Source organism: Syngnathoides biaculeatus, chromosome 19 (assembly GCF_019802595.1).
Source record: "Syngnathoides biaculeatus isolate LvHL_M chromosome 19, ASM1980259v1, whole genome shotgun sequence".
NCBI classification, from domain to species: domain Eukaryota; kingdom Metazoa; phylum Chordata; class Actinopteri; order Syngnathiformes; family Syngnathidae; genus Syngnathoides; species Syngnathoides biaculeatus.
Genome location: NC_084658.1, coordinates 16,150,633 through 16,178,515, shown reverse-complemented (window position 1 = coordinate 16,178,515; position 27,883 = coordinate 16,150,633). Strand labels below are relative to the sequence as shown.

Sequence of the window (27,883 nt, the reverse complement as noted above, 5' to 3'; positions counted from 1 at the left end):
CAGCGTTGGGGAGCTCGTGTTAAATCGCTAAATTGGATTCACCGTCGACGGCAAATAATTTTGTTTTCCCGCTTAACGCGTCTGTGGTAAAAGGATCCAGAGGATTTTTGTCTTGCAGATGTTGGGATTACAGTTTGTCTTTTCATTTGTTCAAAGGGATCATCGTCTTCCCTTCGCCGGACGTGTTTTGGAAAACTGGAAAACATATGCTAATACTGTAATACATTTTATAAAGCAATATGTTGTTTGCTGCATACAGAAACAAACAAAGAAAGAGGACCTTATGGGTACCCTCAGCAACCAGTCCCAATCTTTAATAATAATATTAAAAAAACGCTGATTGAATTATCACCTTTCAAAGGATACATTTTATTTGTTCTCATTGCTTTTAATCAATTCTGAGTATTCCAACAACGTCCCGGGTACTGTTTTCCTCGCAAAACTGACGGTTCAGCAGGCTTAGCACCTGGTAAGTTGACTTTTTGTGGTGTAGGCCGTTAATAAGGGTCTTGCACTTATCCTGGTCATCTCCAACTGATCCTGGGGTTTTCTCCGTTCTTGTCATATCACTTCTAAAGTCTACGGCACCAGCATTTATTTTTTTAAGATAGGGTCTTTTTTTTAGCTTGTCAAGTCAGTTTTAATTAGATACTGTACATATTTCAAGCGACTACATATTTTGCAGTTACGCAACCACTGGCGCTCCTCATGACCAAGCACAAGAAAACACGAAGACTTGGGAAACTAACGAAGAAACCTCGAAACCTGCTGTCAACTGATTTCCTCAAAGGCCGATCTGCACGTCAGTTCTGCTTCCCAGGTACAACAAACAAACGGTTGCTCTTTAAAAACATCATCAACACCAAAACTCAATCAATCCACCTTGTTGTTCGGCGTGGTAACGCCAGATAAACGCGGTCCATCCGCCTCGCCATCCGTTGCTTTCCCCCTCGGTGCGCTCAGACTATGTCACGTGGCGCTTTCCCAGATGTACAGATTGCGGCGTGAGGCCAAACACGGGCGTGGGGGGGGCTGACGTTCAGTTTGTTTGGCATCCCGATACCTGCCGAGTCGCATGCGATCGCGGCAGCCCCTGCCAAGTGACCCGTGGCATGTTTCTGTTTTCGTTAAACGCGCTCCGTTCAGGCGGTCGTGCGCACCGAAGGGACAGCAAACGGGAATTTTGAACCTTTTTTTTTTTTTTTTTTTCTGAAAGTGTCTACCTGAAGGAATCTGGCACTGGAAGGAATTCTAAAAGGTCCAAAACCGTAGGCAAGCGTTAAGATTTTGCTAATTAGACAACAGAAGAGAACCTTTTTTGGTTGGTTTAGCTTTTCCAGTGCACAGATGATCCTTTAATCAATTCAAAAGGATATAAAGGTGTATGCTATGCTACGTACAACCTACCTAAACTTAAGCTACCAACTCGACACACCTATCAGGGGTAATGACCTACCCACCCAATCTACGTACTTACCGACTTGCCAAATGTTGCCTTACAACCTACTGACGTCCTCTCTCCAGTTACCTCATGTGGACGTTTTTGAAAAGCCGTTAGAAACCTGAGAACTGTAAAAGTGTTGGCAAGATGCACAAGTGTCGGGATTTTGGCTCTCCAGCTTGCAGGGGAGAACCTCTCTGGCTTGTTTAGTTTTCCCAGTGCTCTGATGCTCCTTCAGAATTTCCCAATTATGCAGACCCTTGCCACGGGGTCATCTGTACAGCGATCTGAGTGAGCGATAACGACAAATACACCCAAGTTATAAAACGGGTAGCTTTTCTGAAGCGATTGTGCCTTGGATTGATCAACAAACGTCATGTTAAAGGAAAGCAGCCAGGAGCGACAGGCAGCCAAGTGAGTTTGAGCCGGGGCTCCCGCAGATGTGTGAAATGTGTTCTTGTCGCCCTTCGGGGAGGGAAGCTGTAAGACTAGACGGCAGTTTTGAGGAGGCACACAGGGGGGAGAAAAGATCTGTCCTCCGTCGAGACCTTGTCTGCGAAAAGCAGATACGGCGCCGGCGAAGATCCGCGGACAAAAACTTCCCAAAACACAGCTCCCCGACTCAAAATAGTGCCGGGTGTTGAAAGGAGGCAGAAATGTCTTGACGGAAGGAACAGCGTGGGGCTGCCTAGGGACACGAAGAAATAGCCATCCGTGTCACATGCTAAAGCCGACATCCGCTTCTATTTGGGCGGCTCTGGAAAAGACTTCTTTTTGAAAATCACTTTGAAAGTTGCTCAGATTTGATGTCTCCTCTGGACTTTGTTGCCGGTTTGTTCATCTAATCAAAATGCTTCAAAGAATGGGACCGCGTGAGGGCACAAGACAAGAAATAATGAAACGTAGCTATGGAAGCAAGCAAAACAATTAAACTATAGATAGCGTTAACAACGTGCTGGCCGGTACCCGCTACAGACCGTATTAGCTGCTTGCCAAAGGGGAATGGTTGCTGTGAAGCTGGCTTTATTTTTTTGCAAACTTCAGAACAAAATCACCTAAGGTCCAGTACAGTACACAAAATTTGAACCCTATTCCCCGCTCCTTGTCCAAGTCCACAAAGGCCTAATTATCAGATGTCTCTAAAACATTATCCTGTAGAGTGTGGGGTGTGCTAAGAGTCATTTTTACGCAAATGTGCACATAGCCACAGGACATTTTGAAGCTTCAAAGCTAAAAGAGGTGTACGCTAATAATTCATTCCACCTGCAGGGACTCCACAAAAGCGTTTTATGTGCATTTCAGTTTGGAAGTTAAGTCTGAGATAAAGACCACATTCAAAGCTGGCCACACACGTACCGATAGTCTGGACAAATGAGAGGATTTTCACTCCCTTGCAATCAAAGTTGGCAAAGTCCCGAGTCACGGACGCATAATGTGTGTTTCGCACACACACCGTGGAATTTGAACACCCCCTACTCCCTCCTTTCTGAGTCAAGTCCACAAAGGCTTGTTTATTGAATGTCTCCCAAAGATTATGCCGCCGTGGTGGTGCGGCGGCGAGAGCCATTTCCCCTTCCCAAAGTGACGACGGCAAATGTTAAAATTCTTCAATATGTATGTTTGCAAATCCTTGTGTGGCGTCAACATAAAGTTCAGCACATGTGTCATGGGAATCGGGACAAATTTGAGCATTTAACTCGGGTTATATCTGTGGTCAACTGAACTAAGGACCCGATTTCTGCTTAAAACCGAACCAAGAATGATTAATCAATCAGTTAAGAAGTGAAACATCTTGACATGTGTACCAGGTTTTAGAAAAGGATAATGTGCAATCCTCTTTCTATCCTCCCATTCCAGGTAGGGGGTAAAGCTTAACATTGTAAACGCACGGCGTATCCCCCCCCCGGAAACGACGCCGTAACGTAAACATAAATCACTAGGTGAAGAAAAGTTAGCGCAGCAGCAGCAGGTTGAATGGTCTTTGATTAGATCCACAGGAGAAGATTAGAAAGAGGAACAAACAGTTAGCGGTGGCAAAGCGCAATCTCTGAACTCGACACGGCGTCTCCTTGATGTGCGACAGGAACACATGCGGGGCGTGAGACACCAGAGAATGCGCAGGAGCTCATTTAAATGGAGCTTTATTTTAGTGGCGCAATAGAGAGACGGGCCACAGAGGAATCGCTCATCAAACAAAGCCGGAAGCGCCTCGGCGGGATGGGAAGAAAGGAAGAATAATTGTGTATACTCCGAAGGTCTTAGATTTGTCATTAGAGAAGGGGAGAACAGAGGGCAAAATAATGGGCCGGGGGACTTGTAGCGTTATTTAAAGAAGTTCTAATCATTAGTCCGCTGCGGCAGGTGGCCGGGGAAGCCGCCGCGGCCGCAACCTCCTCCCGCGAAGCCGACGCCATCAAAGAGGAGTGAGGTTAAATAAGTTTACAGGGTAGTTAGACCAGGGAGCCGGCGGGGGATCGCTCGCCCGGTGAAGAAATAACATGGGAAAAAAAAATACGTCCGGCCGCTCTATCCCGAGAATATGAAACGGTCAGCAGGTGCTCGCTCCGGGGCGAGTGACGAGCGGCTGCGACCGGGGCCGAGGAGATCAATAGCTTTGTCCGCAGACGCTTCCAAAAAACGCGTGAATGTGATCCTAAATCAGCTCCACAGTGAGATGTTGAAAACGTTTGATTGGTTGTTGGTTCGCCGGTGCTGGCCACTGTTCATTTGATCGTGTACATCCATCCATCTCGTTTCTATGTGGTTTTTTCCCCACATCAGGGTCACGGACAAGCTGGAGCCAATCCCGGGTAGCTTTGGGGAAGAAGCCTGGCAATGACAGGGCACGTACTGTACATGAACAAGCATTCACACTCCCGTTCACACCTGTGGACTGTTTAGAATCTTCAAGAATACTCTGAGAAAACTGAGAGAATATGCAAACCCCACATAAAAAGGCTTAAACCCAGAGCGGAACCAAGGAGCTGCTTTTAACCACTCTTCCATCGCACTGCCTGATACTCTACAACAACATGGAATTTAATTAAAACCAGAAAGCTGCTGAAGACGCTGAATGGATATGAAAGACCGTTTAGGGTATTTCAAGGCTCCAGGGTGGAAATGTAATAAAATTTCTCTTTTTTCACCACCCGAACAACTTTGTCTGATGAAAACTATTCAGTTTAAGAAAAAAAACGTCATGTTTCGACACTGCACATTTGTTCGCCAGAGGCCACGTCGTTGAGGCATGTCGCATTCTTGAACCGCCGGTACAATCGTCGTAATCGTCATTTGGAGGCAGCCGCGTTCCTCTCGCCGGCCATCGCGGTATTGAAGGACGACAACGGCGATGGCCGCCGAGGGTTCCGGCATGTCAAAGGCCGAGGCGACCGGCTCCGGCATTTTACCCAGGCTCCACCGGAAAACAAACACGAGCAAATATTGCATTTCGAGATGACGTTCATGGTTTTATTGTCACTTTGATTCAATGCTTGCGCCCACTCCAATTCTTTGTCTCCATCTGATTTTTCGGTGTAAAACAAAAGGCAGAAATTTAAAAAACCGCATCGATCGGGGTAAAGCCCGGCGCTCTTTTAGAAACACGCCACGATGGCACAAATGACAATGAATCGCTTTTCCGATGAGCGGCCTCGAGATGTTTTCGTCGAGTCAGCTGCCCGGAAAGATGAATCACCGTTATCAGGACAATTTGACGATTGGTCGGAGGACAACAAAACGAGAGCTTCATTAGCTCTCGTTTCTGTTTTTGCTGTAAATGAGCATGTCACACTTCCCTCCCTGCCATTAGTCAAATGGGGCAATTTATTTGACGCTGCTGGATTTTGGTTGATGAAGTACCGACGGAGTCTGATGGAGAGGAAATACAAATATGAGTTGAGACCGTGGGAATATTAAATGTAATGCATGGCTTATATCTCTCCGCGTTGGGATTTTCTTTGTCCTGGGAATGAAATGACGCTGAACACCCGTCAGTTTGCTTCCGGAGTCTATCAGAGATCAGATCACCGTCGAACTCGCGGGATGAACGCTGACGTCGTTACTTTGACTTCAACGGCTCGACATGTCTTTAGAAATGTCGTCAACATGCAAGAGTCGGACGATTTCTCGAATCGACTTTTGACTCTCTTGCATGAACTGTGATCCAAACCCAAATTGTTTCATGACCCCAGCATGACCGTTTTTAACTCTTCAATTGGAGAGAGTCTTTGGTTGATGTATGATAATGGCGTCTTTGATTTTGATCATCTGATCATTCTTCCATGTTGTCTGTGAAAACTAAAATTCCAACGGAAGTGGGATTTACGAGATGAAACATCAGCGTTTGGATCATTTGTAGTTAAATGAAGCTCTGGATGGGAATTGGAGAGCACATTTATTTTTTTTCCCCCACACAGCACTGCCAAACTTTTGGAAGACCGTCGTAGTTGGCAGTCGACGACTGAGGAAAAACTAACTACCCTCGCCAAAAAATTGCTCCCTTTTCACGATTGGACTTTGGCCACTATTGCTTGAATTCAATTCTGGGGTAATTTTTCGCGGCATCCCTGTTCTCGAGGTCCAGGAACCTTTGGGGTCAGAACAGATTTGCTTGGAAACCTTTTAGCCAGGACGCTAATAGCCTTGAAAGTTCAGATGGAAATGGGTCTGGCTTTAGTCTTGTGTTCTTCTTGGACATGCCACCACATTATTGCTTCTTTTCCACAAACTTGCACCAAATCACACTTGATAGCTGTTTGGGGCGAGTCAACTAGTAACTTTTTTGTCTAGAAATGACCCCTTTTCTCGCACCGGAAAGATGTAAATAATAATGCTTTTCGTTTACCTCGTCTTTACCATTTGTTACAGTCAGACTTTTTCTCGGATTGAGTTTTCGGTTCTTTTAATGTAATCCGACTCAAATTGTTTTTTTTTTTTCTGCACACCGGCGGCATTACTGTGTTGTGTTGAACTCTTTAAGTCTCATAAATTGTTTTCTTCCGCCGGCGAGAAGGAAGTACTTTTAGGCCCATCTCATCTCGCCCAGTTTAATCTCTTTGACGGCCAAGGCGGGCGAGCTCGCCGAGTCGAGGTCGGCCGCTACACTGAGCTAAATTAACTCCGGGGAGTTTGGGCAAACAAACAATATTTGTGTCCTGATCTCCCACGCCCCCCCCCAACCCCCCACCCACCCTGAAAGGAGAAATCTCACGTAAAGACGGCACGGTGATGATGGCGGCGGTCTGTTTATGATGATATTGTTTCCAGGCAGCCGTCGTATAAATAATGAAGCAAAGCCCAAATAGCTCAGAGAACGGAGGGATAGATATTAACTGCCCGCAGATATCCAGGTATTGTCGGATTGTGACGCGTGTCGCCTTTTTATTATCGTCAAAGCCGAATTCTCTTTTTTTTTTTTAATTTTTTTTTGCGCGGATGTGCTGGCGCGCTTTCAATTGCCGAACGAGCGCATGTCACAACAGCTGCTGAGCGCCATCATCAAACTGTCATGTCGCCCGAGAAAACACGCACTGTAGCTAACTAAGAATGAAAGAAATTGGCACCGAGCGGCGGAAGCGACAAGAGTTTGGAAAGCCGCCGCGAAGTCGTTTACGCGTCGCCGCTGATGAAGAGCTCGTTAATTGGAGGGAGCAGTTCCTACATGTAATTGCCTCTTTGATTGTGCTCATTGGATCATTCATCCGCATTTTCCGCGTCACGTAAAATGTTTGAAAATGTTGCCACGGGCTTCATTTACGAGTCGAAACGTCAGCGTATTGATTTGTTTGCGCTTGCGCGTATTGCGAGTTGCCGTCAAATTTGATTACGCCTCAAAATTTGACGTGAACGGCGAGAGACGAGGTCGGCGAACTGAAAGAGTAACAATTTATCAACCGATCGGGTTCGTCCATAAAAGCAAGGCCGGGGTGTTGGCCTTGAAAGAAAATCACATGATTTATTCGCAAAAATCCAATTTTTGATTATTCCGACCTGTCGCAGAAAAATTATCTTTTCTCCTTTCTTCATAGAAAATGTGAGAAATCCTACATGGTCAACAATTTTGCATCATAAAACGAATCAACGATCTGCGTGACTTGTCTGGTCGGTATGTCTGTTATTTTATGCGAGACCTCTCGTGGCCACGGAATGCGTAAGAATGACGTCGCAGAAGCTGGATCCGAATCTTGAGGCCATCGCAGGCCGAGCGCTGCCCCGGAATGTGACTGAATTGTTCTATGACTAGTTTTCATGTGTACCTGACCGTCAGCCACGAGTTTTCCATTTCATTTTCATTTTGGTTTGATAAAACGACTCATGTGACGTGTCGGAACACTTTCTCCGGATCAAAATACCCTGCAGTTTTTCCGTTAGAGCGACAAGCAATTTGTAATTTGTTTTTGGTTGTATTTCTTTTGAGTTCATCCACATGACTCAATGTGTGGATGCACATTTTTTTTTTTGTACCCCGTAGAGATGAAACTCATCTACTCGTCACGATTATAGTGAGGAAAATGCTAACTCTGTGAGCTAGCCAGTTCGTTCACAGATCGCGGATGTCGTAAAGCGAAGACTGTATCTTCAACTTCGCCTCTTTGAAGGCTGAGAAGAAATGCATGAAAATTTGGACAAATATGATCAGCACAGTTCTGCGTTTAATCCGATAAAAGGCGGGATCGATTGGGCTCGGGTCGAAAATGTGGATCCTCGATCCGCGGGTGACGGAAAGTTGGTCTGTCGATAAAAGACGGCCACCGCGGCTCACCGGTGACGTTTGAAGAACGCCGGCCCTCGGGCGCCTCTTTTATTAACCGGCGGGGTCAGCGTACCTGCGCGGCGGCCATATTTAATGAGTCAATCATTCGAGACGCTTTGACGTATCAAACGGCAATGGCGGCGCTTTGAGTGCGCGGTGCGGCGCATCGCTGAAGAGAATCAGAGGGCTCGTTACCGATGGCGCGCGGTACGATTCTTTGTGTACCCAAATCCTCATGACTTACGCAAATAAAATAAAATCTGAATTTTAATGAGTGCATACCAAAAAAAGTACTGAGCTAATTAAATTTCCTCTCATTTGGAGGGGGAAAAAAAAAAAGCAAGCACTGACCCCCCCAGCCCCCCACCACCACCCTGTTGGATCTAAAACAAAGGAACGGTGGCATTGAAAATTTAATTATAAAACATTTATGTAACTGTACGAGTTTTCCGCGCCACCGACGGATCCCACGGGAAGAGGAAGAGGAGGCGGCAGATTGGAAGGTGCAAATATCTACAGTACATTTGATGCTTCAAAGCCAAAGGAGGTGCTTGCTATTAATTCATTCGGCCTGCAGGGACTCCACAAAAGCATTTTATGTGCATATGTGTTTGGAAGCTGAAGATGGGAAAATGCAGATGGTGTTAGGCACGCGCGCGCGCACGGATAATCGGCCTGAATTTGCGGTATTTTTTCCCACCCTTTGCATCAAAGTCAGAAAAGGCCTAATTATCAGATGCCTGTACACGCGTAGCGATCGATTAGCAAATGGAACCGGCGCGGGGTACAAGTATACCGAGAATAAGGCAGGATTTTTTATAGGTCTAGGTCTCTGAAGTTAGGTTTGTACACCCTGATAAGCATCAGTAATTCTGTGTCCGATTGCGCCCTTCATTTTAAAGTCGGCAAACGCCTGATTTTCAGAACTCTCTCAAGCGAGGTAAGCCCACACCGGTAAAATCGCAGAATTTGTCCATTTTATTCCCCCCCCCCCCCTCCCAATCAAAATCAGAAAAGGCCTAATTATCAGATGCCTGCAATGTGCGGTACACGCATAGCGATCGATTAGCAAATGTAACCGGCGCGGGGTACAAGTATACCGAGAATAAGGCAGGATTTTTTTTTTAGGTCTAGGTACACCCTGATAAGCATCAGTAATTCTGTGTCCGATTGCACCCTTCATTTTAAAGTCGGCAAACGCCTGATTTTCAGAACTCTCTCAAGCGAGGTAAGCCCACACCGGTAAAATCAGCAAATTTGACCATTTTATCCCCCCCTCCAATCAAAATCAGTAAAGGTCCGATTATAGAATGCCTCTAAAGTGAGGTACACACACCACAAATTTTGCCAGTTTTGATCCGATTCCACACCTTCAGATCAAAGTCAACAGAGGCCTGATAAGCCTGACACACGCACTGATATCCAGCCATCCATTTTCTGAGCCTCTTATCCCCACGAGGGCCGCGGGAGTGCTGTGGCCGATCTGGTAATTGTGCTGATTTTGGGCCCGATTCACCTGTTCTGGTCAAAGTGACCAGAGGAGCCCGTCGCCAAGGGATGAAATGGATGCGTGAACGTTGGATGCACGTTCGAAAAGCGCCGCAGTGCAAATCAAACAAAGGGCAAAAGCAAACGGTGCCAAAACAATACCTCGCGTCTCGAAAAATGAATATGATTGCAGGCCATCTCGGATTGCTGCTCTTACCTCTGCTAAGCGCTAACTGCAGAAGATGCAAAATGCACGTTGTGACTGTTTAGAAATATCTTCACAAGTGGTAGAAAAGTAAGAAAATGTTACAATTCGATGCGTTCTTGCCTCCAAACATTTGTAATTCATTTTCTCCTTGATGAAAGCAACAATGACGCAGCGACTCGCCATCAGGTGGACTCATTAAAACGCGACGCATAATAACGGCTGCAAGGACACGGGCGAGAGGAAGCCATTAAGAGGGCCAATAAGAGTCCGATAGCAAAGGTCAGCCCGGTGTCATGTTGTTAATAGCCACATTTATCCATCGCGGAGCAAATGAGCCATCATCATTTCGCATGCGCTCTCAATCACACAAATCAGCGCTGATTGCCGTCAACCGCCGCGAGACCTTTGCGTGCAGCGGGCCCGCCGTTAAGCCCACTCGAATTGTAATGGCACGTGATGTTCAAAAAATTTTCAAAATGTCGGAAAACAAATTCGTTTTCACATGGGGCCATCCGTCAACTCTCATTTAGCGACATGTAAGTTATTTTAGCAAACATGCTAACACTGCTACTGCTGTAGATTAGCAGAAGCGCTAGCAAAACCACGATTGTCGCGTGACTAGCTGATGTACCAGACTGCCCGCGTAACGAGGATTTTTCTGAATTAGCAAGGCAACGTTGGTTGCATGGCGACGGCACTGGTTAGCAGGTTAGCTGTTGTTAGCAATTCAGCTTTGTGGGTTGTTATCGTGATCAGTTTCTAAGTGTTTACATACAACTTTGCCGTTACGATTCTCATTTGAGTTCTGTGCACAAGCCAAATAGCTTTGTTAGCATGGCCATATGAGTCAGTCGTATGCTTGGCTAAAATTTGAAACCTAGGAAAACAAAACCACATTTTCTTACTTTTCCTTGGTTGGCCATACAAGCTCATCTTTTTCTCTCCCTCCCGTTCAAAGACGCTCCACACGCGCTCATTTATTCACCGCCGGACACGACTCCTGCAGCCTGAATCATTTGGAGCAAATCCGCCGTGCGATGGCCAGGCGGGACGTCATTTCCTCTTCATTACTCGCCGCGAGCATGTATTAAAAAAAAGCACATCGACGTTCGCCGTGGCCCACGAGCACCACGTCAGGCTTTTTTTGTCTTCCTTTCCGCACAAAATCAACAAGAAGAAAATGCCGCCGTATGACTCCTCTCCGCGGCGATTCTAAGAAATGGTCTCACTCGCCGCCTCCCTCCTTTCAGGCCTCGGCCGCCACGCGCTATATTGGTTTTGGAATATTTCAGCGGGAGGAATTGACGTGTGATTGAGTTGTTTCCTTGTCTTTTCAATCTTCTTCTGCAGCAGGATTCGTCGAGAGGCGCCTGTTGCCCAGGGATGAAGTGGAGGTGTGAATGTTGGATGTTTGAAAAGCGCCGAAGCGCTACAAGCGGTGCAATTCAAACAAACCAAAGGGCAAAACTAAACGGTGCCAAAACAACACCTCTCGTCTCCAAATGAATTTGACTGCGGGCAAATACAAGAAGCCCATCTTGGATTGCTACGCTTACCTCTGCTGAGCACAAAACCGCAGAAGATGCAAAATTCATATACGAATGTTTAGAACCGTCTTAACCATTAGTAGCAGTTTTGATTGGAAACGCTTTGGATGAATGATGATCCGACACTGCCAAAACAATCATTCTCAAAGCTACAGGTTGCCTAGGACGAAAGATTGTCGTCAAAACAATCACTCAACGCTACGTGGTGCACGACAATCATTCTCAAAATTCCATGCGGCATACCACACCCTTGTCACCCAAAAAAAAAAAATTACACGTGGCGTAACAATCACACGCTTCTGTTGCCAAAACAATCGCGGGCTTTTCTTGTCACGACTTGTCAAAACAAGCACTCTCAAAGCGATTTGCGCCACAACAATCACAGGCTTATGTGGTTGAATCGTTAGCATGCTCGTGTCGTCGAAACAATCACTGGCGCCTGGCATGAACAAGTCCGCACCGGTTTAAGATCACACTCGCAACCAGTGTGCGTCATTATAATCTCTTGTCATCAAAACTGGAAAAATGAACGTGGAGTACGACTTTCGGAAAACAACTCCTTCCGAATCTGACATTCGTGTCATCGTATCATGCAAAGGTACACGTGGCATAACAATCACGGCTCGAGGCTAGAGAAAAGCTGCTTGAAATCCCAACCGCCTGCGCGACTCTTGCCCTATTCCCAGCTGTCTTGTTTCAGAAACTTTCTCGAAGTCTGTAACCACTGCAGAGCAGACCGAGGAAGACGCCGCTCCTCAATTGGCAATTGTTGTTGCTGTTTTGTCCTCATGCCGTCACGGCTGATGGAAAGTTCTGGCCCAATTGTGGTGCCGGACGGGTCTAGAGGGGGGAGGAAAGTCTGGCCTCAGGCGGGAGCAGCTGTGCGCTGGGCTGTCCAGGGAATATGTCCCAATTCCTTCCGGGACACCCGCAGCTCCCTGGTCAGTTTCACACTCCGACCCGCGTGGACGGCTGAAATGTGCCGCACGCTTTATTTAGAGATTTTGTGCGAAAATGTCTGCCCGGACTCCAGGATTGACCATCGAGCGCAGTGTTTCCGAACCTTTGAATCGAGACTTGTGTTTTACTTTAGTTCAATCCCGCCCCTCCCTGTGTGGAGTTTGCATGTTCTCCCTGTGCCTGGGTGGGTTTTCTCTGGGTGGGCACTCCGGTTTGCTCCCACATCCCAAAAACATGCAACATTAATTGGACACCCTAAATTGCCCCAAGGTGTGATTGTGTGTGCGGCTGCTTGTCTCGATGTCCCCTGCGATTGCCTGGCGACCAGTTCAGGCTGTTCCCCCGCCTCCTTCCCGAAGGCTCCAGCACCCCCAGCCTCCCTCGTGAGGATAAGCGGCAAAGAAAATGGATGGATGGATGTATCTACTGAGTGACTGAAATCTTTCTGTTGTATGCACAGCAAAAGGTGTCAAGTCTGACCCTTTCTGCCATCTAGTGGAAACACATTTAACTCATTGCCCGCCAGCCATTTTCATAACTCCATTTTGACCGATTACCTACAATATAACTGTAGGAATAATTGTAAATAGAATTAAGTAACTGATTCTGACTGCAATGAAGAAAAGCTTTGCTCGGCTCCAATTCAGTAACTGTTCCTGCCTGCAGCGAAGAATGCTTTGCTTCTGCCCGCAACGAAGAAGGCTTTCCTCTACTCTAATAAACGACAAAATAAACCATAGCATTGGGTTTATTTAAAAAAAATATGGAATCTATAACAACGGCTTTATGTTCGACTAAACAGGCCAGAATCCACACTGTGGATGCGTCATTGTTTTCGAATGTATACGCGCACGTACAAGGAAGTCTAACTTTTGCAACTTTTTTTTGTCTGGCGGTTGTGTGCTGAGATTTTCCTGATGTAAAATGCGTGCCCCCGGCTCAATAAAAGTTTGGGCCGCTTTATGTGGCGGCAGACAGACAATTAATAATTGTTGCTCCCCGGCATGACTGGGGGATGATATGTATCGGAGGATCGATGCTTGTTTACTGCAGTATTGTTCCAATTTCCTTCGGAGTCACGGAGGCACTCAGCCGGACACAGACGTGCGTTCTGCGTGTCGTGTTGTCCTCATTTTTTTTTTTTTTTTGGAAACAGGAAAACATCTTAGTGAAAGCGAGCCAGCACACAATAGCGCCTGTAATGTTGCCACTCCCGCGTATGGCACGAACAATCGATTCCTGCTAATTGTTGTTGTCGTCGTCGCAAACTTTGGATCTTAGGACGATGGCCGCTATGGGTGGGCTTGTTTTTTTTTTTTTTGTGTGTGTAGGGGCGAGCGCGGTCCATCCGTCTCGCCGTCCCACGCTGGTAAACACGATACCGCACACGGCCTGCAGGGGATTCCTTCCGATTCGCTTCGGTCGTATCCAGATGACTGTTTTTTGTTGCTTCTCCGTCTTGGTGGTTGTCACGATTTGATTAGATTAAGTCTGGAATTTTTATTCGGCACATCTGGCATGTGTTTGTGCGCAGGATTTTGACACTTTTGAGAGTTTGGGGGTTTGAATCCCAGCTGCGGCACTCCTCTTTTCCCTTTGCTACACGTTGTGTACACTCGTGTCGACAAAGCAATCCCGCTCGAAGCTACGTATGGCGTAGCAATCGCACTCTCGTCGTCATAATAATCAAGGAAATTTGTTTTTTTGGACCAAAACGGTCACCCTCCATCTTTGTTGTCACAGTTCAAGGATGTTACGCGTTGAGTACGTGACCTAAAATTGTGTTTGCGCATGTAAGCAAATGTTTCGTGCATCTGCCTCACGGTTCTTTAAATTCTGGTTTCCTTTCATCTTGTTATCTGAAGATGTGACATATTAAGCCAACGCGAGTCATACCAAAGCTTACGTGCGGCGTCACAGGCTTGCGTTGCCCAAACGATCGTTTTTGAACCAAAATACGTGGCGCGAGAATCACGTCCGTATCTTCGAAAACACTCAAAGCAAGCAATCCGTGACGCTCCCGCGGCGCCGATTTTGAGCTTTAGCGCGTCGCTCGAACTCTGAATCCAATCCTGTTGTTTTTCCTGGACGCGGTGACAGAACACGGGCCGATGAAGACGGCACTTTACCAACTTTTCCGCTGCTTTCCCCCCCCCCCCCCTGGAAGCAATTAAAGGTCAGGCGTCACGCTCCCCGTGATGCCGCGCGCACTTGAAAAGGGCAAACGTTTAACGAATGCGCCGCGGCGTGATGGCGCAACGCCGTCCGTTATTTAAACGCTTCCACGTGGACAGTTTGTGACCGGCAACCCTTGAGGTAGTAACACACAAAAGATAATAAATGCCGAGAAATGTAGAAATTGTGTGCATTATCTTAAAATATTCTCATTTATAATTTTATGATAGGCGGCACGGTGGATCAGCTGGAAAGACCCGGGTTCGATCCCGCCCCGTGCCTGCGTGGAGTTTGCATGATCTCCCCGCGCCTGCGTGGCTTTTCTCCGAGCACTCGGGTTTCCTCCAACATCCCAAAAACATGCAACGTTAATTGTGAACACTCTGAATTGCCCCTAGGTGGGATTTTGAGTGCGTCTGTTTGTCTGTATTTGCCCTGCGATTGGCTGGCGACCAGTTCAGGGTGCACTCCGCCTCCTGCCTGAGGATGAGCAGCTAAGAAAATGGATGGATGGATGGATGGATGGATCATTTGATGATTTAGAATTAATATCATGAATGAATCAATTATCTATATCAGTGTATTTTTTAGAAACGTTCCGAGTTGGGTCTCGGTCCTCGACACCCCCCCCCCCACGAATTTTGAGGGGTGATTTTATACACAAAGCGTTTAAGGAGCTGTGTGACAACAATCGTGCCCGTCTTAAACTTCGTTCACGTTGAAATCGTGACGCGACACAAACCCCTCCACGGACTGTCGATTCCTCCAATATTTCTTTTCAGCGTTCTGATTTTTTTTTTTTGCAAGCACAAAGGAGGCAACTTTCCCAGGGAGCCATCAATAATGCATCGGCCTTCTGTAAAGCTGCGAGGAAATTCCGTGTACCAAGACCACCTTATTTTTTTGTTGTTGTTGTTAAATATTTCAAACGCTGGTGTCGAGAGTGACGCGCGACGGCCACATTCTCACCTCGTCCGATGCCGACGGGTCGACGCACACGGACGCTGACGTCAAACCTCGCCGCCGCTTTCTTTCTTTTTTGAAGGATTCATCCCGCTTAACGTTCTTTTTTTTTTTGTGATAAATACAAAAGATCGTCCGGCGATGTTGCTGGAGGCGAGAAAATAGGCGGTCGCGTAATTAGCATTGCAAATTAGCATAGCAACAGGTTACCAATAGCAACACTTGACACGTCCATTCCAATTGCCGGTCTCACTGAACGTGAATTTATTTTTAAATACACTTTTAACCTTTATTCTCTTCCCACCACATCCGACTATAAGTGTTATTTTTTTGCATAAACGTGGCGTCTACGTATTTTTGAGCCAAGCTGATATGGCTTCAAAATAGAAAAAGAGCAATTAATAAAAAAAATAATAATAATCATCCTGATCGACACGTTGTAATTAATCAGTAAAATCTATTGCCGGGGACTCAAATGGATGCATGGAGGACGGCTATGTCGGAGTACCACATCGAAGAATGTGAAGTTGATAGTTGAAAAACTACAAAGAGGATGTTCAACCACGATAATGATAAAACCACACAAGTGGAAAATATTGACGTTAACGTCGCAGCCGTGGAAAAACTGAGATTTTCAAACGAGTATCACGCAGAAAAGGGTTCAATGCGCTAACGTCACGAGCAATCTCTGCAAGGCATTCGTGCATAAAAGTAGGTAACGAAATACCGCAGCGATAACGCGTCTCTTTCTCAACGTGTAAAATGCAAAAGTACACAAAACACCTCTGGAAAAACAGCGCCGACAGTCTAAAGGGTCCTCCCGGGAACGTCGCAACTCCGACGCTGACATCAACTATTATCACCTCGTTTACACTTGTGATCATATTTCCTCTCATCGCTTGAGCTGAGCGGCTCCTCGGACCCATCCCGCCCGCTGGCCTCCGGCTTCCCGCCGAACGTACGCCGACGTTCGTTCCGACGACGCGGTGTCGATTGAGGCCGTCAGTGCGCTTATCTTACGGAGCAGCGTTGGGCTTTTTATATGAAGTCATAAGCCCGGCGCGTTGTAAAATTTCCCATTTTATAGGGCAAAAAAAAAATTCTTCATCGGCAACAGCGGATTTCTCCCTGAACCTCTCAGGACTCGTGAAGATATTAAAGTTGACGTTGTCGTTATCTTTTTTTTTTCACAATTCATAAGAGTTCTAAGATGTCTTGATACGATTACTGTACCAAAATACAACAAAGATTTATAATTACATCACCTATGTACCCATTTATTTTGTCATATCTTGTAATAATCACTTCATTTCGAACCAGACAGTCTGTAGTCCAACTGTGGCTTGAAAGTGTCCCCGAATCTTCACCCAGCCTAGCTGCCTACGTCATGGGCGAGGAAATTCAGAAGCACCCGCTCGCAGACACATTGTTGGAAATTGCCGCAACTAGAAGAATAACACTTTAATTCCGATAATATTCGGTTGCGTCTTTCGGACGGACTTCGCAAATCTCCCAGGAGCCAAAGCGGCAACCTTTCAGGTTCCAGAAGTCAAACGCAGATCAGGAGCAACCGTGCACGCCGTCTTGTACTTACAAGCTTCAAACGCCTTATTGGACCGGAGGCCCTCAGGCAGCATGCGTATCTGTGTGTGCGGTACCCACGTTAGCAGGAATATTTTCTTTTTTTTTTTTTTTTTCCCCATCCCACATCTGCCGGCACGGCAATTCATCCCGTCGCCTCCCGTGGGGAAACTACGAGGAGCGAACGCTGTTTATTGAGTCAACTGATTTGCTAACAATCTGTTTTGAATATTTCACCTCGGAGATACTCGCTTGAAAATTGTACTTTATAGTCAGCCCCCGTCTCCGTTACGGGGGAATGGCCTGCCTCTCGAAACAAAGCTGCATTATAATTGCCGTTTTCATTTCCTGTCGCAATCAGACGCTCTGGGTCGGCCAACGTGGTGTTCACAGTGGGATCGGAAGTATCGAACATGTTGAACATGTACAGTTGTCATCTTATTTTCAAGCAGTACGAGGAGGGAAGATGACTCTTAACACACCCCGCATTAGAGGAGAATGACTCAGCACAATCATCGGAGTCATCCGATAATCTGTCTTTTGCTGACTTTGATCGAGAGCGGGGCAATCGGGCCGGCAGTCAGACCGATTTTCGGCATGTGTTTACCGGGCTTAACTCACTTCGACCTTCACGATCATACAAGGTAGCGTTTGTAGTTGCGAGTCATTTGAGGTTGCAAGCGTGCTCAACAAAACCTGGAAATTTGGCTTCCCCCAAAGTACTGTACAGGGAGCAGGTAGACGGTCCAACTGTTAGTACCGACCAAGCAATTTGTTTGGACGAGAATCATTCCGTGAATGTTGACGTACAGTGGAACACCACTTGGACTTTTAACTTCGACCAGAAGCTGTTCTAAGGGGTTTTGTTTTGCGGACTGTAAAATTGGGGTGCGCAGTACGGATTCGATGACCACTGCGTAGAACCTTCTCGAGTGCTCTTTTGGCGGGCAGTGCCTTTGGCTTGTTAGCATGTCATAAGGCTAATGCTGACTCTGAGGCGAACGGAACTGCTCCCGGAAGCATTTGTGTTGACTCGCGCCGACGATCGGATCGGAGCCTTGATGACGTAAGGCACAACAGACATTGCCTAACTGGAAGATCTCTCGTTTATAGAACTACAAGTGCTACGCGATTTTCCAAACACTTTGTACATCAATTTCAATTCTTAGCATAAATGCTATTAGCTTGATCCAAAGTGGAAGTTTTTTTTTTTCAATTGGACGGTTTGGACCGAGCCACCCTTGGATTTAATCCAAAGCTTCTGTTCGAAATGTGCTTTCACACGGTATGGAATTTGAAAATGAGATCCTCACTCGAAAATAATACTTTCTACCCAATAAAGGGGGAGGGGGGGGGCCTTGCCTGTTTGCATTTTAATCAGTAGAACTGCACTCCACATCTGGCAAGCGGCGTCTTTTCCCTGCGTGCGCCAGCAGACGAAGCTCAGGTGGAAATTCTGCACTCTTTTTCCCACCGAATCAGCCTCATTGTTGTTTATTATTTCCATTGACAATCTCACATTAATGAGGAGCAAATGCGAGCTGTCAGCTGCCGTCTGCCGGCTTTGTCCTCCCCGCCGCGGCGTGTTGACAGCGCTCGCGTTCCCCGTCGCGCGTCGCTCCAGCCACGCGGTGTCCTTCTCGCGGGTTTTTGTTTTGCTGTCACGACGCGCCTCCTCTCCAGCGCCGTCGCCGCTCCCTTCGATTTCTCTGCCCTCTGTGTTATTATGAAAAAGAGCCAGAGAAGAACTCGTGATTTGTGAACTGTTGCTTCTGCACGTTCTACTTTTTGTCACAGCGTTTGTTATCTGAAGATGTTTGGAATCTTGAATGTGGAGAAACGTCTTAACGGCGTACGGACTGAAAACTAGAGATGAAGTTTTCCCACAGTCTTCAGCAGTTTGGTTTGTTTCCGTTGTAAATCCCTGATGAGGGTACCAGATTGATGGATCCATACACGGTTCGACGGTTCGGTTCTTAAACAAAGAAAGAACTGGTCAGAGGATTGTCCTGTCTTCTTAAAAAGACCAGAACACTTGTTCGAAGCCAACCTTTGGAGAATTCAGGCACAGAAACAAATGGTCAGAGAGGATGGTCGAGCCACTTTAGCCTTGAGATGCGTGTCAGTTCTCAAAATCAAGTGAAAAGAAGGTGGTTGCACCTGGAAACATACGTGACTTGGAGTTGAACAGACAAAGGATAGTTTGCTTTAATTCCATCGTCAAACCAAGAGAAGTTTTAGAGAATATCAGATCGAGACGCTACCAGCCACAGAAGAAGCCGCAGGGTGTTCAGCCACAGAAGCAAATGGTCGTATTGTTCAGCTGCCTGATCATAAGATGGTTTTCAGTTCTTGGAACTCCCCCCCTCCCACCACCACCACCACCACCACCACAAAATAAAAAAAGACCAGTGAAGCTGCAAAGATGGCACATGGCTTGAACCACTTGAGGGTCGAGAGACAAACTTTCCTTCACGATATAGTTTGCTTTGTTTCCCTCGTTAATGTGAAGAGTACCAGAATCTTTGATCCATACAGTTTTTTGGGGGTGGGGTGGGGGGACAACCTTCATTGTCAGACAAGGATTGTTTAGGCACTTTTGTCTATGGCTGTTTGTGTATACAACTACAAACAAGAGAGTTGCAGCTGGAACTTTGGCACATGACCTCTTGGAGGTTCTTGGAATTTTTTTGTTTTTGTTTTAGCAGTATAGTTTCTTTAATGTAACCACTGAGAAGTGCACCAGATTATCAGATCCACACTAAAACACTGTGGAAACCTTTTGTCAGGGTGCCGACCCAAAGCGTGGACCTCGACACACGGCAGTCTGAACATTTCCCTCAACCTTTTGTTTTACAAAGCGTTTCTTTGTGTTTTTCACTTTTCCCGCCGTCGGCAAGATATCAGCATCGGCAGCCGCCCAATGCCAACAATTGTCAGCAAACAGGGTCCAAGTATAGCGAGAATTGTGCTCTCGTTCCTTTAGTTCTTCAGTTACGGCACCATTGTGACAGCGCAGTGCTTCAACAAATCGCAGAGTCCCGTCGTCAACAAACAAGCCTTGACCCGCGCTCCTCCGACTTCAATGCGGCGTCGGAAAAGAAAATGGAGAAAAATTTGTGGCTTTTTTTTTTTTTTTTTTTTGTGCTTCATCTGCGCAGAGGGGCGAGTACGGAAGCAGATAACCAACAGCCCAAGCTTGATTTTTGCAGCCTGAAGAGGTGAGGGGAGGGGGGGGGGGCAATTGGCCAAGACCTCCTGGGTCTCGTGGAGAAGGGAAAGGGAAGAGTCGGGCAGTGCGGAAATCGCCGCATGCGGCAAACTGGGTGTGTTGCTGGGGGGGGGGGGGGAGCGGGGAATCAAAGTCTTAAAAGAGTCGGACCGGTTTTGCAGTCCTGCATTTGCTGATGGGGCCTTCGGTGCAGATTTCATTTACCTCATCAGAAACACTCAGTACGACACAAAAAAGCAGTGCAACAGCTCCTAACTATGCATTGTATTATCTGGAGCCGTTCAAAATCAACATTCATCTGGGCAAAATGTTTATTATAAAATATGCGGGCAGATCTTGATGTGTTTCGATAATTTTGCCGCGACCAACCGATAAGATGACGGAAAAATGCTTCCGTTGGCGTGGGCCAGCCCTCCGAGATGAATTTGAAAACTCTCCCATTATTAAAATACCGACAGTTTAAATTCTTTATGCCAGCACTACAGATGGTGAAGATCCTGGTCAGATTCTGGTTGACACGGCAACACATGCAGGTCAAAATCTGAATGGACTGAAAATCGAATATCCGCTTGGGCGTACTTTTTGTGAAATGAAGACAAAAATCAGTTGGGAATATATTCAAACTGTTTAATGGAACAAATATTAGACGTTGGGTTGTAAATGAAGGTAGGCGCTTCCGATCGTGCTTAGTCCAGCAGAGAAGGCCTTGCTAGCCCTGACCTCTGAAACTGCTTTCCATGTAGCATATTTCTATATTATAATTCCCGTCTATGTACTGCTGATGCGCCATATTTAATATGGATACACAGAAGGCGTCGTAAAAGGAATCTGCACGGTGGCTTCATCCCCTTCACACACACACACGTGATCGGCGCACATGCCGGCGCCACAAAACGAACACAAAGAAGCGGCAAGAGGCAGCAGCCCGGCGCTAATCCCCCGAGGAAGTCTCTAAAAGGCTTCCTTAAAGCTCATTCGTGGCTACGCGCAGACTTTCCAGGTCAGCTCTGTTTATGGTGGCGCTCAAAAGCTTCACGCCCGCCACCTTTCCACTCCGCTACGTCCTATTTCCTCACGCGGCCTTTCCGCCGACCGCTCGTGCCCCTCACGTATTTTGTCTCTCCGCTCCGGAGAAAATGCAGGCGTCCACGCAAAAAAAAAAAAAAAAAAAAGCAAAGGCCACACTAACGCCGTCCATTCCGGGATGAAAGTAGTCGGACGCCAACAACAAACACAGCAAGTTGAGGGGGAAGTTGGATTTTTTTTGGAGGTTGTCTGCGAGACGATGGGTCTGTTCTTCTACAGCAAAGACTCAAGATTTGGTGACAAGTTACGGACGTCAACACCTCGTTCAACAGCTGTTTTCCGCTCTATAAGGCGCACCTAAAAGCCTTTGATTTTCTCAAAAGCCGACGGTGCGCCTTATAATCCGGTGCGCCTTATACACGGATCGATATTGAGGCTTTAGCGCAGGTCCATCTAATGGATGCATAACGTAACCCCAGCCTCTACTGTAGCTTCTATGCTACGCGCCTTATAATGAGGTGCGGCTTATATATGGGGGGGGGAAAAGTTTAAAAATGGGCCATTCGTCGGAGGCGCGCCTTATAGTCCGGAAATGACGGTGCTTTTGTCCGTGTTCTCTACACCGATAAAAGCGTTGCAATGGTGAATATTTGGCATTGTTTTCAGCAAAGACAAGCAAATGTCAAAACATCTTTGCCATAATAAGCCACTGCAGTGTCAGATACTAGACGGATATTTCATTCATTCATCCATCTGTTTTCTTAGCCACTTATCCTCACAAGTGTCACGGGGAGTACCGGAGCCAAACCCAGCTGTCAACGGGCGGAAGCCGTGGTACACCCTGAACTGGTTGCCAGCCAATCGCAGGGCACATGGAGACAAACAGTCGCACTCACAATCACACCGAGGGGCAATTTAGTATCGCCAATCTATGTATGTTTTTTGGGGATGTGGGAGGAAACCGGAGTGCCCACCCGGAGAAAAGCCACGGGGGAGAACATGCAAACTCCACACAGGCGGGGCCGGGATTGAACCCGGGACCTCGGAACTGTGAGAGCAACGCTTTACCAGCTGATTCCCCCGCGCCGCGTATTTTATTCATAGCGATGGAAATTGCAGACTTACCGGTCAGGTGCAATATTCATAAACGGGGGTCGAATGTCGGATGCTAGCCATGTCAATACCCTTTTGATCTTTTGATGTGATATTCATTGCGGTTTTGTTCTTGTCAGTAATTTTCCATGTTCCGGCATCACCGTGCATCAAAACGTTTGACGTCGTTGCGGATTTGACGTGTGAGGCCGCTAAAACAAGATGAAACAATCGCCGTGCAACAATTGATGATGAAAAGTGGGGCAACGATTTGGGTCCTAAATCTGTCTACTTACCTGTTTTGTGTGTGTGTTTAAAAAGAAATAATATAATAATTTTGTTTCGTGTCCAAGATTTAGGAGAATTATGCCCTTGTTTTTATGTACCACATATCACAGAGATAGCAACTAGGGAAGGGAAAAATAGATCCAAACAATCCCTTTCAGCGAGCGCCGCTGCACGCAAACTTAATGCAGCGTGAAACATGGCGTTATTAAAAGCGACGGCGCTCGTAACGTTTTGGGGGATTGCCGCTCTTAGCCCGCTGATATCCAGCGACACAAATAAAATCATCGGGGACGGGTTCACCCTCGTCTTACCTGTTTCATCCCCGGCCTTCAAAGCTTTTACGACGCGGCCCCGGCGGACGCAATTCCATCGCGTCGGCGGCCCGAGGACACGGCGAAAAACGGACGCAAACAGATGCCTTCGCGTTTATCGGACGCGTTTATCCGTCTCGCCAAAACCAGTTCGAGGCTCCGCGTCTGAATCGGACTCCGGTTTAACGCTGAGCCGAACGAGTCGCCGTGTGATTAGTTGGCAGGCGTCGACTTGTTTCCATTTGTGAGACCTTTGGCGGACAGTTCTCCGGAACCGAACGCAGATAAGGCACCTAAAATGTGGAACATAAACTGTTGTGGGAACTGGAAACGGCCACCCAAAAAAGACTGCTGGGGATCAAAGAATTGTCCACCTAGCCTAAAGCTAACAAACAATGCAAAATACCATAGATGGGGTAACGAATAGACTTCATCTCTTGGTGTCATAACCCTGAAAGCGATGACAAGCAGCTCGGCAAAACATGTAGACATACAATCTAACGGTGCTCACGGTCATATATTCTTTATCATCTGCGAAAAACCTTAAATCGAGTTCTGATGTTCTAGTGGGCTTTTCCTGACATTTTTTGTCGTCGCATCTTCCGACACAAGACAGAGAAAAAGACACTAGGGATGGATATGCGAAATTTTATAGACATCAAATATGAATAAAATATACAACATCAGAGGTGTGTCGAAGTCAATATGTTATAAATGTGTTACACAAGAGGTGTTTTGTGCGTATGTTGTGTGTGTCGATGCCAGGCAGTGTGACAGCCAGCACGCACAATCCCCTTCCAATCCCTTCTGTGTTTGTGTAAGTGTGTGTTTGGTGTGCGTACGTGGGCGACAAAGAGCGAGCGCTTCCGGGGAGAACGCCGCGAGGCGTCGTGGTATTAAACGGGAAAGACAGGCGTGAATAATTCCGCTCGATGATCTCCGGCGTCTTAGCGGAGGACAAGTTAACGCAACACTCGCGCAAGCGTCAGCTGCGGTCCGACTTCGTGTCGACGGCGGAGCCAAAATTCGGCGTTGTCGTCCTTGGAAAGAGGCGGAACATTCCGACCGGATGGCAGTCAACGCTTCAGAGCTGTACGGAACATTAACGTTGGATGTAAATATGCTATATTTAGCGCGTAAGGAACATTAACAAGCGAAATATGACGTGCACATTAGTGTTGGTCCATTAGCGGCATATAGAACATGAATATGGTTTGCAGAAATTACCTCTAATGGAAATAAGGAACATTAAGACTACGTGTAACCGTGTGCGATTTGTGTTTGGATTCCATTTACCGTCATTTCCGGCCTGCAAGCCCCGACTTTTTTCCACACGCTTTCAACCCTGCGCTTTATGCGGTGATGCGGCCAATTTGTGCATTTTTTTTCTAACGGTCGCAAGGGGGCACTCGAGCTCAAAAGCTAAGAGTGAGACTGGTGGAATATATGTGCCGGGGAAGTGACTTTTACCGGCCATGTTAGTGCTGCGCTAGTGTTAGCGCCGTGCTAGACTGTGTCTGCTGTGTTACTGGCGTGTCTCTGTGATTTTTTTTTTTTACCGGTATGTTTTTTTTTTTTTTAACCAGCCCTGTCAGTGCTGCGCTAGTGTTAGCGCCGTGCTAGCGTCAAACTCTTTCTGTGTAACGTCTTTCTTTGTAAATATCTCATGTTTCAATGTGGCTTTCACACAGCTGCGCCGTATGTATGTACCAAAAGGTATTTCCTTTACAAATGTACCAGGTGAGGCTTATAACCAGGTGCGCTCTGTGGGTCGGGAATTACGGTAGCTTTGTTTCTGGTTTTGTCTTATTTTCCTGTGTCCCCCGTTCATGGCCTGTCTTTGTTTGTCGGTTTTCACCTCCACCTGTTCCCGTTCGTTCGTGTCGACCAATCAGCTCCCCCCAGACACTGGCTGGCGTCGTGTCCCGGTGCGCCTCGTTGTTAATGTATTTTAAGGTAGGTCCCTGCTTTTCCTTCAGTGTGTCCGTTCATTGATGCTGTTGCTTTAATAATTTCCCGGTCTTTGTTGATTTAATGTTTAGAATTTTTCCGTGATTTTGTACTAAATGTAATTGGAACAAAAACGCAGACTATAACAAAGTATAGACGGTATCGATAATTCAAATTATGCTACTTTAGAGCATTAAAGACATGCACTATAATATATTGTAAATATGGTATGAATATAAAAAATCAGCAATGGTGTTGCATTTATATTTTTGTTCTGGGTAGGAATATTTTTTTTCATGCTACATTGAGGATAAAAAAAAAAAATCCACTGTAGCAGTTGTCGGTACTCGTTTGGTCCAAAATGTGTCAGTCAAACTCCGAGATCGATGTTACCTCCGCGACATCCGTTTTCGGGTGACTTTGTGAGGATTTATCCTCGCGTTTATGTGGAGAACGACGACACCCGCAAGAACACCCAACAAAAAACGTGGGAAAAATAAGTGACGCTTTGACTGCGTCGCAGCGGATGAATAGGAAAGCCAACCATTCAGCGAGTGCGGGACGGTCTCGGTCCGGATCAATCTAATTATTGCTGACGACAAACGGAACACATCACAAACTCGCTTAGGTTTTTTTTTTTTTTTTTTTTTGGGGGGGGGTGGTGATTATTTATTTTACGTTACAGCAGCAGCAGCAGCAGCAGCAGCAGCAGGACGGGCTTCCAGATGACTCTTGACAGCAAAACATCCAAATAAAACATTTGCCAGGCTTAGAGGGGGAGCCGTCCGCCTAAATTATTCACACACGGACTTAGTGGAGGAATGAAAGCTTGTGTCTCGTGTCTAATCCGCAGCAAAGCTTTTGGCTAATAGCGCGGCGCCGGAGACTCGCCTCTCGCAAGACTCCATCCAGCGAACTTCCCGGCGTGTGAAACGGGCGGCCGACAGCACCCCTTTTTTCCAAAACGTGACGGCGGCCGCTCCGGCCCCCCGCACGACCCCTCAGTCCGAACTTGGCTTTGATTTTAATTGGGACGTCGGAGGGCCGCTAATCCGGCTGGCTCTCGCCACTTCCGCTGCCGGCGGTTATTCCCGCTCGGGAGATTGTGAATTCCCCTTTTAGAAGTGCTCGTATTATGGTGCGGTACCTTGACTAACTAGTTTAATTCGTTCCTTGACTAAGCTTGTATCTCAAGATGAGTTTCCGAACAAGTGGATCGGTCTTGAGCTGCGATCAAAGATTTGTTTTTTTGGGGGGGAGGGTACCAGCGCTAAATGGTGGTCACCAAGTTCACAACAAGCAGCAGATTGAGCAAAATGAGGTTTCAAGCTGTTCATTCCCACTGCCACGTCAGGTTTAAACATAAAACAAACTTCACGAAGGTCCGATAGCTTGATGCTAACGTGCTAAGCAGAACACGATGGACATGCTGATGAAACTGGCTTCAATATTGTGCTAGTTAGCACCTGACCAACGGTGCAGCAACCTGTGTGGGTAGATAACATAACACAATTACACACACAATTTTATTTTCTATTTTCTCTGAAAGAAATCTTCTTTTCCTTTCGGCTTGTCCCGTACGGGGGTGTCCGCAGCGTGTTATCTTTTTCCACGTAAGCCTATCTCGTGCATCTTCCTCTCTTAACACCCCAACTGTCCTCATGTCCTCCCTCACAACATCCATCAACCTTCCTCTCGCTCTCTCTTCCTTGACAGCTCCACCCTCAGCACCCTTCTACCGATATGCTGACTCTCTCGCCTCCGAACATGTCCAAACCATCGAAGTCTGCTCTCTCGAACCTTGTCTCCAAAACATCCAACTTTGGCTGTCCCTCCAATGAGCTCATTTCTGATCCTTTCCAACCAAGAACCTGAAACATCTTGATTTCTACCACCTCCAGTTCTGCTTCCTGTTGTCTCTTCAGTGCTACCGTCTCTAATCCGTCCATCATGGCCGGCCTCACCACTGTTTTGTAAACTTTGTCCTTCATCCTAGCAGAGACTCTTCTATCACATAGAACACCAGACACCTCCCGCCAGATGTTCCAACCCGCTTGGACCAGTTTCTTCACCTCCTTACCACATTGCGCTGTATTCTGTATTCTCTGGAAGAAAAAGACCAACATTACTGCATCTGACTGAGTTTTCTTTGTGTATTTGTTGTGCAGCAAGTCTTTAAAAAAAAAAAAAAATTCTGAAGTACAGGGACTTAAGTAACATAAAGCATTTGCTCCTTGGCACCGCGGGTGAATTTCGGGGTAAATGAGAGATCCGCGTTCTCCAGAGACGCTCGGCTAAAGTCGAGTTTAGCGTGACCATCCTTGGAAAAACGTAAGCGGGGAAAACGTCTCTCCGGGGGCCAAGTGAACCTCGCAAAATGCTTCTGTGCCATCATTCAGGTTGCGTTCGGACGCAGAGGACTCACAAGGCAGTTTCGCCAGCCCCCAAAAGTGCACAAAAAGCTTCTTCACGGTCAAACCTAACTGCGTTTTCTGTCATTTGTTCTTCTGCGGTCGCTTTTCTTTGCATTGAGCATTTCACAGATGAGCTGCGACACAAAGGTGGACAAAGTTCAAGGGAGACAAGAAGCGAAAGGAGACGCGAAAAAATAGCAATAGGCCTATAGAAATTTTGCAACAAAAGGGGGACGCAAAGCAGCGGCTTAGGTTATCCGCGAACGTTTTTAAATTATTCTTTTTTTTTTCTCCCTTTTTATATCAAATTGAATTTAACATTGCAAAAAAAAAACATACAAGGCAGCAAAGAAAATAGCCAGTTTGTGAAATTAAAAAAAAAAAATCTATACAGTATTGGTTTGTGTCTAAAAGATTCTGGAAATGAACATTGATTGAAATTTGTAGAATTTTTTT

At 46.6% G+C, this 27,883-nt stretch overlaps 1 long non-coding RNA gene across 1 annotated transcript in view; it reads left to right on the top strand.

The window, feature by feature from the left end:
* Positions 1–25,021, top strand: part of LOC133492841 (uncharacterized) — a 161,407-nt gene extending 136,386 nt beyond the window's left edge. Inside the window, exons 8-9 of the long non-coding RNA XR_009792764.1 lie at positions 686–820; positions 24,959–25,021. This is a non-coding gene — a long non-coding RNA (uncharacterized LOC133492841). The remainder of the gene's footprint in view (positions 1–685; positions 821–24,958) is intronic.
* The last annotated feature ends 2,862 nt before the right edge of the window (positions 25,022–27,883 follow it).